This window comes from Humulus lupulus, chromosome 3 (assembly GCF_963169125.1).
Source record: "Humulus lupulus chromosome 3, drHumLupu1.1, whole genome shotgun sequence".
Classification (NCBI taxonomy): Eukaryota; Viridiplantae; Streptophyta; class Magnoliopsida; order Rosales; family Cannabaceae; genus Humulus; species Humulus lupulus.
Genome location: NC_084795.1, coordinates 181,975,239 through 181,987,270, shown reverse-complemented (window position 1 = coordinate 181,987,270; position 12,032 = coordinate 181,975,239). Strand labels below are relative to the sequence as shown.

General features: G+C 33.7%; 1 long non-coding RNA gene across 1 annotated transcript; it reads right to left on the bottom strand.

The window, feature by feature from the left end:
* Positions 1–220: 220 nt before the first annotated feature.
* On the bottom strand, positions 221–3,535 carry LOC133821456 (uncharacterized). The gene is made up of 3 exons (XR_009887592.1): positions 2,943–3,535; positions 1,187–1,333; positions 221–412 (listed from the first exon to the last, which is right to left on the bottom strand). It is a non-coding gene; the product is annotated as an uncharacterized LOC133821456 (long non-coding RNA).
* Positions 3,536–12,032: the final 8,497 nt, after the last annotated feature.

The following is a 12,032-nucleotide window of genomic DNA, read 5'->3' as shown; positions in this document are numbered from 1 at the left end:
AAAGTCATTATGAACTAATTTCAAACAATTGATACTCAGAACATCAGCAAAGCAATTACCATAACTGGCACTACCTCTTATTCTTGCTTCTATTTCTAGTTCATCATTCTGGTCTTTGTTTATTTGTTTCAACACAGGAAGAAGCATACAAATCAAATAATGGAAACATAGTATCACTTCAACTTCATGTTTATCCCCCAAGAATTCCTGAAAAAACAAGGTCTTTGTACAAAGTTTACCATCACAATTTAATTCATAATATTGGTAATCCATATCACAAACCAGGCAACAATGATGTCAGACTCAGACCTTACTTTCACTGTCTTTAGATGGATTTTCCAAGCAGTCCTTACAAGTACAAATTTTGCGACAAACTGGACATGCATCTTTGACTTCTTGCGAGTTGAAGTATCTAAGATTTGAAACATCGTAATTATCAGAATCCCTTATCAAGTAATCTGACCATAGAGTTCAAACCAATGCGCTATGGAAGACTTTAGGCAAAATCAAACATACTGACTATTGGAGTACAGAGGTCTATAATATACAAATATCCTAAACAAAGACTAAGTAATTAAAGCCTTGCACTTTGACAAGAACCGGATTGTGCAGCTTTGAATCCCTCGTTTTCTTTCGCTAGTTCATTATAAATGGGCAGAAGAAAATATGAATATATATCACTGTCCACTCACCAAAATAGAAGAATAACATAAATATACTACTCTCTCGAAAATGTTGACAGAGAAGAAGGAATTCAATATTTCTCCCTTAATATTTTCACACATTGTACTTTTTCTCTCTTCTTTGTTTTTGTTTTGTGTGTGTGTGTTTTAAGAAACACAGGACGTTATTTATAAAATATGATAAGATATCATCCAAATTACAAACAAGTAAGTTATTCAAGATCAACGTTTTACTTCTACTCATTTATAGCTCTTGAATAAATATGCTCTAAACGATGTTGCCCAAACCCTGTTAAACTATAAATGTCTCATTAGATGACTTGCTTTAATAGATTTTAACAGGAAAGAGCTCAAAAAGTAAGAAGAAATAACAAAAAAACAGGGTGATAATATCAAATGTACTAAAATGTTGAATACTGTAATTTCCCTATACTGTTTCGTACCGAAGCAGATATAGAAGCATAACGAAAACAATTTTTATCATGAATTGAAAGAAAACGAACCGTTCTTTTATGCAATCCAAACAAAAAAAGTTTTTTTAGCAACTCGAACATTTGATTAGAATCTGAGAGCCGCTTCTCTGACACCAATGGCACCTTCTTCCTCTTACCCCTACCCAAGTTCCCCACATTTCGAGCACAGGGCAATACCTTCACAATTAAAATCACAAACCAAATCGATTAAAATGGAATCATTAAACACTAAAATTTGGAATAAAAAGAAAACTACTAACAGAAAACTACCAACAGATGAATAAGCTAGCAAACACCAGGTAAAAACCAGCAAAAAAATAAGAAAGTCACACTTGGAATTATATTGGTTCAAACCACAATGTGTCACTCTACGTCTAGTTCATCAGCTCGAGCAAATCCATTATAGATGATAAAGATTACAGCCAAATATAGAGTTACAGCAGCTAAAAGTGAGCAAAAATGCACACACACACACATGTAAAGAAGAAATACAAAGTGTTGATTTTCTCTCTTTTACAACCTTTTACTTTTCATGCTCTCTCTCTCTCTCTCTCTCTCTCTCTCTCTCTCTCTCTCTCTCTCTCTCTCTCTCTCTCTCTCTCTCTCTCTCTCTCTTCTCTCTAATTAATCCTCTGGAATGATAACAGAATCCATACTAGGAAATAATCTCCTAGGATCTTACACCTCATTAAAAGTCATTAAATGAAACAAAAATGAAAATTACAGCTACAGTAATTGCAGACCAGTGATTCGTCATCAGAATCACCTGTCTCAATACTGGGAAACTTTCATTCTACCTCAAGTTGAGTCACTCATCCACAAAAATGATATGCACGAAGTACTGCATCATGAAGATTCATTCCATTAAACCTACAATTATGATGTTGTGGCTAATTTTGTACATGTCAAATGCAAAACAGATAACCAAATTTGACATATATTATAGAATCATTTAAATCTCTTGTGAAAATTTGTCCTTACAAAAACCTAACCCTAAAAGACTCAATTTCAAGTTCTCAACTACATGCCCAAAGCTTATTTGCTTAGTTTATATAAACTCACACAAAAAGCATATAAATATAATTCAAATATATGGCAAAGAAATTAACAAAAATAAGATAAAGAGTACTTATGATTAGCCTAATCCACTACAAGCACAAAAGGAAAAATTTAGAACTTAAAATAAAAAAATTCATGAACCATAATGTTGGGCAATCTTCATAGCTGGAGGCATATGAGTGAAAGAGAGAAGAATTTTTTTTTTAGGAATGAAAAGAAAACCAAAAATAATAAAAAACAATCAGAGGCACAAATTAATCCAAACGTATAAAACATTTCCATACTTAATAAAACAGAGACAAAGATAAATGAAACCCCAAAAGGATTCTCATTATACTTGCACATTGCACATCAAAGATTAGTTAAGCACTTGTCCTCTTGATCATTACTTGCATACTATACAGGAAGGAAGTTATACATATCTAAGATTTTGCATTATGCATAATGTGTACCAGTAGGCTTGCGAGTTTTTAAAGTGTGTATGCATATGTATAGATAATTTTTATAAGATATGAAAGTTCCTAAAGTAAATTGACAGGGAAATTTACACATAATCACACCAAGCCAACACACTTTTATCTTAACTATTTTAACAGACTTCAAATATAACATTAAAAAAAAAACAGCAAGTGCATCAGATGAGGTCTGGACTTAACAGAGCAGCAATGTGTACTACTAAAATTAATTTTCTTAAAGAAAGGTGCTGTTGTAGAAAGTAGAGAGTTACCAATCCATCATTTGGAATAGCATCCTTCAGAAGACGAGGATCATCAAGTACATCATGACTGCTCTTGATTTTTTTCTTTACAGCTGCTAATTCCTTCTCCTCTTCTTCAGCTTCTTCTCCAAATGAAAGTAAATTCAACTTTCTGAATTGTACACATACAGACTACAGTTAGCCAAATATTTTGCACCAGACACAAACAGACAGGTAGTTTGCAACTTAATGATTTGCAGACACAAACAGACAAACAACTAATTCTTATATGATCATATATATGTTCATCAAATATTACCAGACACAAACAGGCAGGCAGCTAATTCTTATAAAACTTATTGCATTCTCAACTTCCTCAGAAAATACCTAATCAAAAATCAATCAACAGAAAAAAAAAAAAAAAAAAAAAATCGATAACCCAAATTAAAAAAACATGTCTAGAATCCCCTAAATCCAATAACAAATCTAAAAGCTCTAAAAATCACAATCAAAACCTTGGCTTACCAGAATTTGGACTTGGCGCCGACCTCATTGGTGGCCCAAAGCTTCATCAGACTCGGTAGGGAGAGCCTTTCCCACAACCTAGTATTGGTGGAACTACAACAAAGAACCATTAATAATAGAAAAAAAACACACAGACACACACAGAAAGTTATCACTTTTCTCTAAAATGAATTATATACATATATATCTCACAAAGATAAATGGAGGCACGAGTGCTCTTGCCATGGACGTCGTTCATCGTGGTGGGGAGGCTCTCCGTTCATCGTGGATGGCGAATTAAGGTCAAACAGCCGGCGAGCTCATTTCGTCTCCTCCTACCACTTGAAAGCCCGATCCTTGGTTGGGCTTTGTTTGTCTTGGAGGCTTCTGCTCGCAGGGAAGAAATTGGCCTTGAACCCACGGCGGCGGCGTACGGACTTGGAGGCTTCTGCTCGCAGGGAAGAATGACAACGAAGGCTCGCGGGGATGGAGTTTCGGCGGTGTCTGGTCTTCCTGGTCCAGTGCTTGAACGGCGGCAACAATCAGTGGGTATCCGTTCGAGGTTGGCAGAGAGCAAACGAAAGAGAAAGGGAGACGATCGGTTATGGAGGGAGAGAGAAAGAGATTTGGGGATTATATTTTTTTTATTTACTTATTTTATAAATCAAATTTGATTATATTCAGATAAACACAAATTTGATTATATTCAATAGGACCGTGTGAAATTTGTGGGGGGGCTGGGGAAAAATTAGGCGCCAAAATATTAAGTCCCACCTACACCTATATACTTATTTACCTATTATAATACTTTTTTAAAAGTATAAAATTTTTGTGTTATGGAAATAGGTTTTTGTTGTAGTGGCCCCTACCATAGAAATACCTTATATATATAGGAGGGATTCTAATAATATATATTGTAGTTATTTAGAGTATCAAAGTATCCAAAAATTCAAAATAATTTGCAATGCCGAAAACTAGGTTCAAACATATTGTTTTTCATGCGCATAAAAAAATTAGTCACGCGTACAATAACTAGTTTTGAAGTTAGTTTTCAACATGGTAAATTATTCAGAATTTTCTAAAAATTTGCAAGATACTCTAAATAACTACAATATACACAATCATTAATAAAAATGGCATAAAAAATTATACACATGTCTAAATACACAATAATCCTACCTGGAGCACTCTTTTTGAGGCGGCTATAGCAAATTTTCCCTCAAAAAGGTAATTTATAAATTGCGGGGAAAGTACGATAATAACTAGTCACTACATAGATTTACCGTACAATAGAGTTGAAGAAAACACTAGATAGATAACTACTGCGAACAAGTGGAGCCAAAAAAAACAAAACTACTACGAGCCGACTAAGATCAGCCAAGCCGAATTCGCGCCGCTTGATTCGCTTACTTTTTGGTGACATACGTCATCAAGTCACGGATATCTGACGTCAGCAACCTCTAGCTTTGCTTCCTTCTTTAGCCATGTGGCACATTATTGACGAACCGATAACACTGCCCATCTTCTAAACCTCTCATTACATGACGCCTATCTCCAGCGCGTCTATAACACTCCCGCTGTGGTTTTGTCTCAAAATGACACAACTAAATAAATAATTTTTTTAACACCTTCATGGTGCAATGAAAGTATTTCCAAATAATTTAATATTTTAGTTAGGTCATATTTTGTAAAAGACAAAATTATATTAAATATATACTTATTTTAACACTGGTTATATTTAGAAAATAGGATTTAATTTATAAAATGATATTGACGATCGTGCAACCAATAAATAAGTATTTTACTTTTTAATTAGCTGGGACATTATTTTGCTTTATTTTATTTCAAAGTTTACATCCTATTTTATTTCAAAAAAAAAGTTACATCCTATTTTTTTTTTCCACAAATTAATTGACATAAATATGTTCTTATTAAATATTAAGAAATAAAAATTAATTGTTTACTACTTTAAAAATATATACTAGAAAATTTATGACCAAAATAAGTAAATTACATATAAATTATTTAGTAGTTTTTTTTGCAACAAAATTAGTAAAATAGACTAACGGTTGCACTTAAGTCATTAAGTAATTTTTTTTTTTGTGAAAAAAATTAAGAAGTAGTGTAAAATGTTGCACTCCATTTAAGTCACTAAGTAGTTTTTTGGTTGCAAAAGTCATATTTTACACAAATTTTATCTTAATTTTAATTAATTAATAAAAATATGATAAAATAATATTTCTAACTTTAAAAAATTATTTAAAATCTGTTTTAAAAATAAAAAATAATTTAAAATTTCTAACATGAATTAATTATTTAATTTTACTTAAACTAAGTTTTAGAAAATATATAACTTGTTAACGCCATTTTTCGTCAACTTAAAATGTAGAGCACGTAAACAATAAATAGTTATGGCTAGAATAATACGATAAAACAAGGGGGATTTTTACGTGGTTCAGCAGTTAACTCTGCCTAGTCCACGAGTCTTTGTTATTAGAACTTAGGAAATTTCTAGAAATTCTTCAGAGATGAATTTTCCAGAGTTTCTCTCAAGATCACAAAATTTCAGTCCTTTACAAAGGTACAGGACTTCTCTATTTATAGAGGAAGTCTCAGAATACTATCCCACACGTTTCTGGGAGGTTATCCGTTACATTAATAAATTTAATGGCTTTAAATGCCTGTAACTCCTATATACAAGGAAACGTCCCCTGAAGACCAGGGGGCGTGTAACTGACTAATAAATATCCCTTTATTATAGGGAAGTTACAACAATAAATGTAGACTGCGTCTCTCCAAGTGACTCACTAAGATGTTCGAAGTCAGCAATCGACATCGCCAGCATCATACCAGCCCAGGTCTCTGATTGACTTTCGAGTTGTATTATTTTCTCCAAGACCACATAGTTTCGAGCTCATACTTATGTCAGGCTCGGGACTTTTGATCCGAGGCCACCCGAGAATAGACCTACTCCGATGTATGTCTTTCGAACTTGCAGGACTTCGAGGCCACCCATATTCGAGGTTGCCGCCTGCTTTGTAGGATCGGCGCCTAGGTTGCGAACACGTATTCTAGATATTGCGAGCTCACACCTGACAAATCCAGCTTTCGAGATCACAATTCTCAAGGCTCGAAATCTGGGTGTAACATAACTTAAATTGAATAAAAACTTAATTTAATTAAAATTAAATAATTTTTTCATATTAAAACTGTAACGTCCTACTACCTTAGAGTCGTTACTAAGTGAGTTTAAAATGTGCAATTAACTCGCTAAATGAGGTTTTTAGAACAAAAGTGTGTTTAAACAAAAGTCAAGGCTGTAATCTTTGAAAATACTCTATTTCATTGAAAATTTCAAGTGTCTTACATTTGGGATCCCAAAATATGGTTTATAAAATATTTACAACTCAAAATAGATTTTAAGATAATTAACCATCAAAATCACAGTTTAATACAGCCATTTCTCAAAATGCCCCCAACCAAAGCAGTCGGGCAGGCCAAACATGTACGCGCTGCTTCACGCTCTCCCTACTCATGGCTGGTTGAATTTTTCTTTGCCCTTACCTGCAACACAGAGCACCTGTGAGCCGAAGCCCAGCAAAAAAACTCTCACAGCACATAACATATGCATATTTTATAACCATTATATCAGATAATCCACAGATAAACATATAATCCATCAGACTAACATATACGGCCATGTCGTCCCAGAAGCATTACCAAAGTCTGGGATCTCGCCGTAAGGATATCCCATGTATCCATTGAGGTCTCACCCTAGTGATATGCACTTCACGTGCCAAATGTTACTCTCGGCCCCACTGCCGTTCTTGGCCCTTTGCCGTTCTCGGCTCCTTTGCTGTTCATTCAACTATAACCACATATAGCATAACTCAAACAACATTCAAACATATAATAGTTCAATCAAGGGCTATGCCCTAACATATAATTCAATCTAGGGTCGTGCCCTGCAACAACATTATGGGCCCATGCCCTGCTCTACGGGTACTACAGTTTTCTTACTTGTGTCCTGAGCTTCTCAATACTCCAAAGTCACGAGCACAGTCCTCTTTCCCGAGCCTCTCTGCAAACCTAGTCACAACACATATAAAACACTCTTTAATACTAACCAATCCAAAACCAGTTCTCGGGACCAATCCTATACTCTCGGGACCTCCAATTTCCCAAAGCAACACAATGGAAACATCCCCCGAGCCCCCAGGACAAATGCCCAAAAATGCAAAATTTCCTTGTCCTGAAAATAGCCTAGCGCCGCAACACTACCCTTTGAGGGCCGCGGTGCCCAGAAAGTCCCCCAGCTCCTGATGCAGCCTTGCGCCGCAGCACCAAAGAACAGGGCCGCGGCACCCCTTCGCGAACCCAGATTTCTGGGTTTTCCCCTGCATTTTCCCCGAGCCAAAACACTTCCAATTCAACCCAAACACATACCTAAACCCCAAAATCAATTTAAAACCACAAATGAACCATCTAACAACCTATAAACACCAACAACAAGCTCAATCACACAATCACACCCAAAATCCACACTTTGGTTTCAAATTTCAGAAACTTAAACCATAGCTTTTGAAATCTTAAACCAAGGCTTGAAAAATGTAAACCATGCCTCAATATTCTGAAACCACACCAGAAACGAAAATTCAAAGATGCTTAGAACCCTTACCTCAATCAATAACTCAACTTTGAACTCCCTCCGATTCCAGCTTTAAGTCAATTCCTCTGGATTACCAAGCTGAATTTCCCATACAAAACCAGCCACAACTCCCTTTCAATTTTCATTCTTACTTTCTAAAATCAAGCTTGAAACTTAGCAAAATAGGGGATAAACTCTTACCTCTGAACAAGCCTTAGCCTATACTTGATCAAGCCTCTTGATTCTCCTCCTAAGTTTCCCAATTTCAGCTCCCCTCTTTTCTTCTTCTTGCCCTTAGTTTTCCTTTTCCTTCTAGTTTCTCTTTGAAATGACCCACTACTCTAGACTATTTGGACCATTAACGAAACTATACATAAAATCCTCAAAAGAACTTACATTTGCGAAAATACCATAATTTTATTAAGTAACTTATAAAAATAAGAGTTACTTACAAAGTAAATACCAAAACGGATATGGGATCCCATTGTCTTTAAAATAAAAACATAATTTAAAATAATAAGACATTACATAATTAGTGCGGAAAATACATGTAAAAAGACATAAAACTGAAACTACATCCTCGAATCGAATAACGCTCGGCCCCTTGACTCCATTCATCATCGATACACATCCTCCAAGCGTCACGAATCTTACCGCCTCTAAAGCTTATTTTCCTGCACATAAAACAAAAAGGAATGAGCCTAATGCCCAGCAAGGAAAATCTAACATATAGTCATATACATAATTTCATAAGAAAACATAAAGACTTAACATAATACATATAACATACACTTATTATAATGGCCATTATTACTTGGGGTCCCATAGACTAAACAAGCATATGCCCATGGGATTAGTGGGGTCCTACTAGCTAAGTAGGTCATATGCCCATAACCCATTTGGGGTCTTGTTAGTCATATGGGTCATATGCCCAAGCCTACAAACATACATACATATCATAACACATTTAATATCATAAAACATATAGATAACATAAGCACATAACATATTGATTCTAGCCTATTTTCCTTACCAAAGTTACCGGGATATAATGGACTGAGTTGGGACTTTTTGGAACACTCCTAAAACCATAATAAACAAGAGTGAGTTGAAAGAAGAAGAAGAAGAAGAAGTGAAAAGGATGGAAAGACTAAACCATAAAAACATACTTACCGACTTATATGCTTAAGAACTTGGATTCCCTAACCAAAATAAGAATGAGGTTAGGGGACTGAGTAGAAGGTTTTGAGAAAGGAAATAACATGAAATAAATGAAGTAGAGTTTCGGGTTTACCTCAAAGATTTGCAAGATCAATCTAACCTCCACCGAAATACTATAGAACTCCCTTCCCAAAGTGTTTGATAAGCTTATGATGTTTAAGCTTATAGTTTTTCCCCAAACCAGGTGTTTACACTCTCACTCTCACTTAACACTAGCAGCTTCTGAACTTAGAGCAAATGGTGAATAATGGCTGGGTACTAGGTCCTATTTATAGAGTTTGGGAATGAAAATATCTTGATTTTACTTGAATAAAAATAATGGCTTTTTAGGTGAAAATCATTTGAATAATCGTTCAGCAGAGGCTGAAGACTCGTTCAAAAGATGCTGGACTGTTGAAGGAGTTTGAATGGCTGAAAGGAAATGAATTCAAAAGAGTTTGAATTCATGCTGAAGGAGGCGATATATCGCCCCCTGTAGGCGATATATCGCATGGGCCAGTATGCTCGAGGCGACCATGCATCGTCTCGTGTTTTCCGTATCTACGTGCTGCGATATATCGCCCCCTATAGCTGCGATATATCGGCACACGCTGAATATTTAAACACGAAATTACACATTTTTAGCTAAGTTTGAATGGAGTAAACAGCATTGACTAAGCCTTCAACGTATTCAAAGCTGCTGACTGACCCTATAACATTCAAACTTTACCCTTATTTAATTTAATCCTCCAAAATACTTAATCCTTAATTACCATTCATAACATGTGCTTAAAATCCTATTGGTTGATGTCTAAACCTTATAATATAATAAATATAATCCTTAATATCAGTCACATTAATCAAACCTTAGGTTATACTTAATATTCTTAAACTATATATTAAACTTAGAAAATCTATAAGTACTACTATGAGTGTCCAAATAATTCCCGGTCTGAACCAAAAATCCATGGTAACAAAGATAACACTAAACATACTATAATACTACTAACAATTAGCTAAGTAAAGTTCTTGGACTCTACACTCTTCCAATTTCGGCAAGAGCAAAATATGACCAAGTGTTAACACGTAAATCATCTTTTCCCTCAGCTGAAGGTTTCTATACCCTGCCAAAGGACTACTTTACCCCTCCAAGTAACTCATTTCCTAACTAAACCTCAAAGGCGTTCTTGTCATTCACCTTTCTTACAAATCTACCATCTTTCTCATCTAAAATATGTTACTCTTAATGGTCACCAATGGTCACTCAAGTTACTCAATTACCATTAATCATTAACTCACAAACTCAAAGTATAAAATTTCCAAAATACCCCTAGGCTCCTCCCGAGCCAGGTATTTAACCCCGTTGTGATTTTTAAACTAATTAGCTCCCTAGGACCGTCTCGGCACGTGCATCACAATATTATCACCACTCACATGTGGTATTAATCATATAATACATTTATTACATTTACGCCCTCAGCGGCTAAAATTACCAATTTACCCCTAACAAACAAACGGGGCCCACATGCATATTTATTCCACCTAAACATGCATTCTAATCACATATTCATTTATATTCATATATTATCATGTTAATTCATTTATTGCCCTCCAGGCACGCTAATCAAGGTCCTAAACCTTATTAGCAAATTGGGGATGTTACAAAAACTTTTAGATTATTTTTTATTTTTAAAACATATTTCAAATAGTTTTTCAATATTAGAAATATATATTTTTAGGTTTTTATTAATTAATTGCAATTAAGACAAAATTAGTGTAAAATTTGACTTTTGAAATCAAAAAACTATTTAGTGATTTAAGTGTAACATGTCAGACTGCTTACTGATTTTTGCCATAAAAAATAGTGCTTAATAACTTAAGTGCAACATTTTAGACTACTTAATGTTAATAATTTTTACCATAATAAAAAACTACTTAGTGACTTAAATCCAACATTTTAGACTATATACTAATTTTCACTGCAAATTTTTCTATATATTATATCACTTATATATTAATTACTTTATTGTTATTTTTAATTAAAATATAATTTTTTAATATTAGAATTTTTACAGGCATAAAAATTTACTATTGTAATTTTAAAAATAATTGTAGTACATAACATAATTTTTTATATATTTATATTGATTCTTATTTCAATTAAATATATAACAAACTAAAACTAATGAATGAGTTTTTTTTATTTTTAATTCAGTGTCAAAAATGTTTTATTTTTTTAAAACAATAAATATTTTATGGAGGTGGTATTTATTTCTATTTTACTAATAGGGGTAATTTTTGTAATATATTTTTCTAGAAGGTGTGTGAAGAAAATTTCTAAAAATTACAAAAAGATGGGAAGAAAAATAATAATATATATATATAGAAGCACCTTATATTAATTGACAAAATCTATTGGTTTTATTTTCTAATTTATTCCCTTTTCAAGAAAAATAATTACTCTTAATTTGAACTTGAAAGTAAAATATTATATTAAAAAATTATTCACAAATATGTGCAATTTACATTTTATATAAAGAAAAAATGTTACAAAAGAAGATGTTCTATATAAAAGTATATTCAACAAGTTTACCTGAAAGTGAAAGTGTTGTTATAAGCTTGTACATTTGGAAATGATGTATACCATGCTATCCTTCCTACTAGTAGTGTCTATATATGATAAGACATTGGACATACAATCTAGCTAACTTACCTTACCTTTGATTAAAGGTAATGGAATAGAATGAAATAATTTTTCATTAATTCAT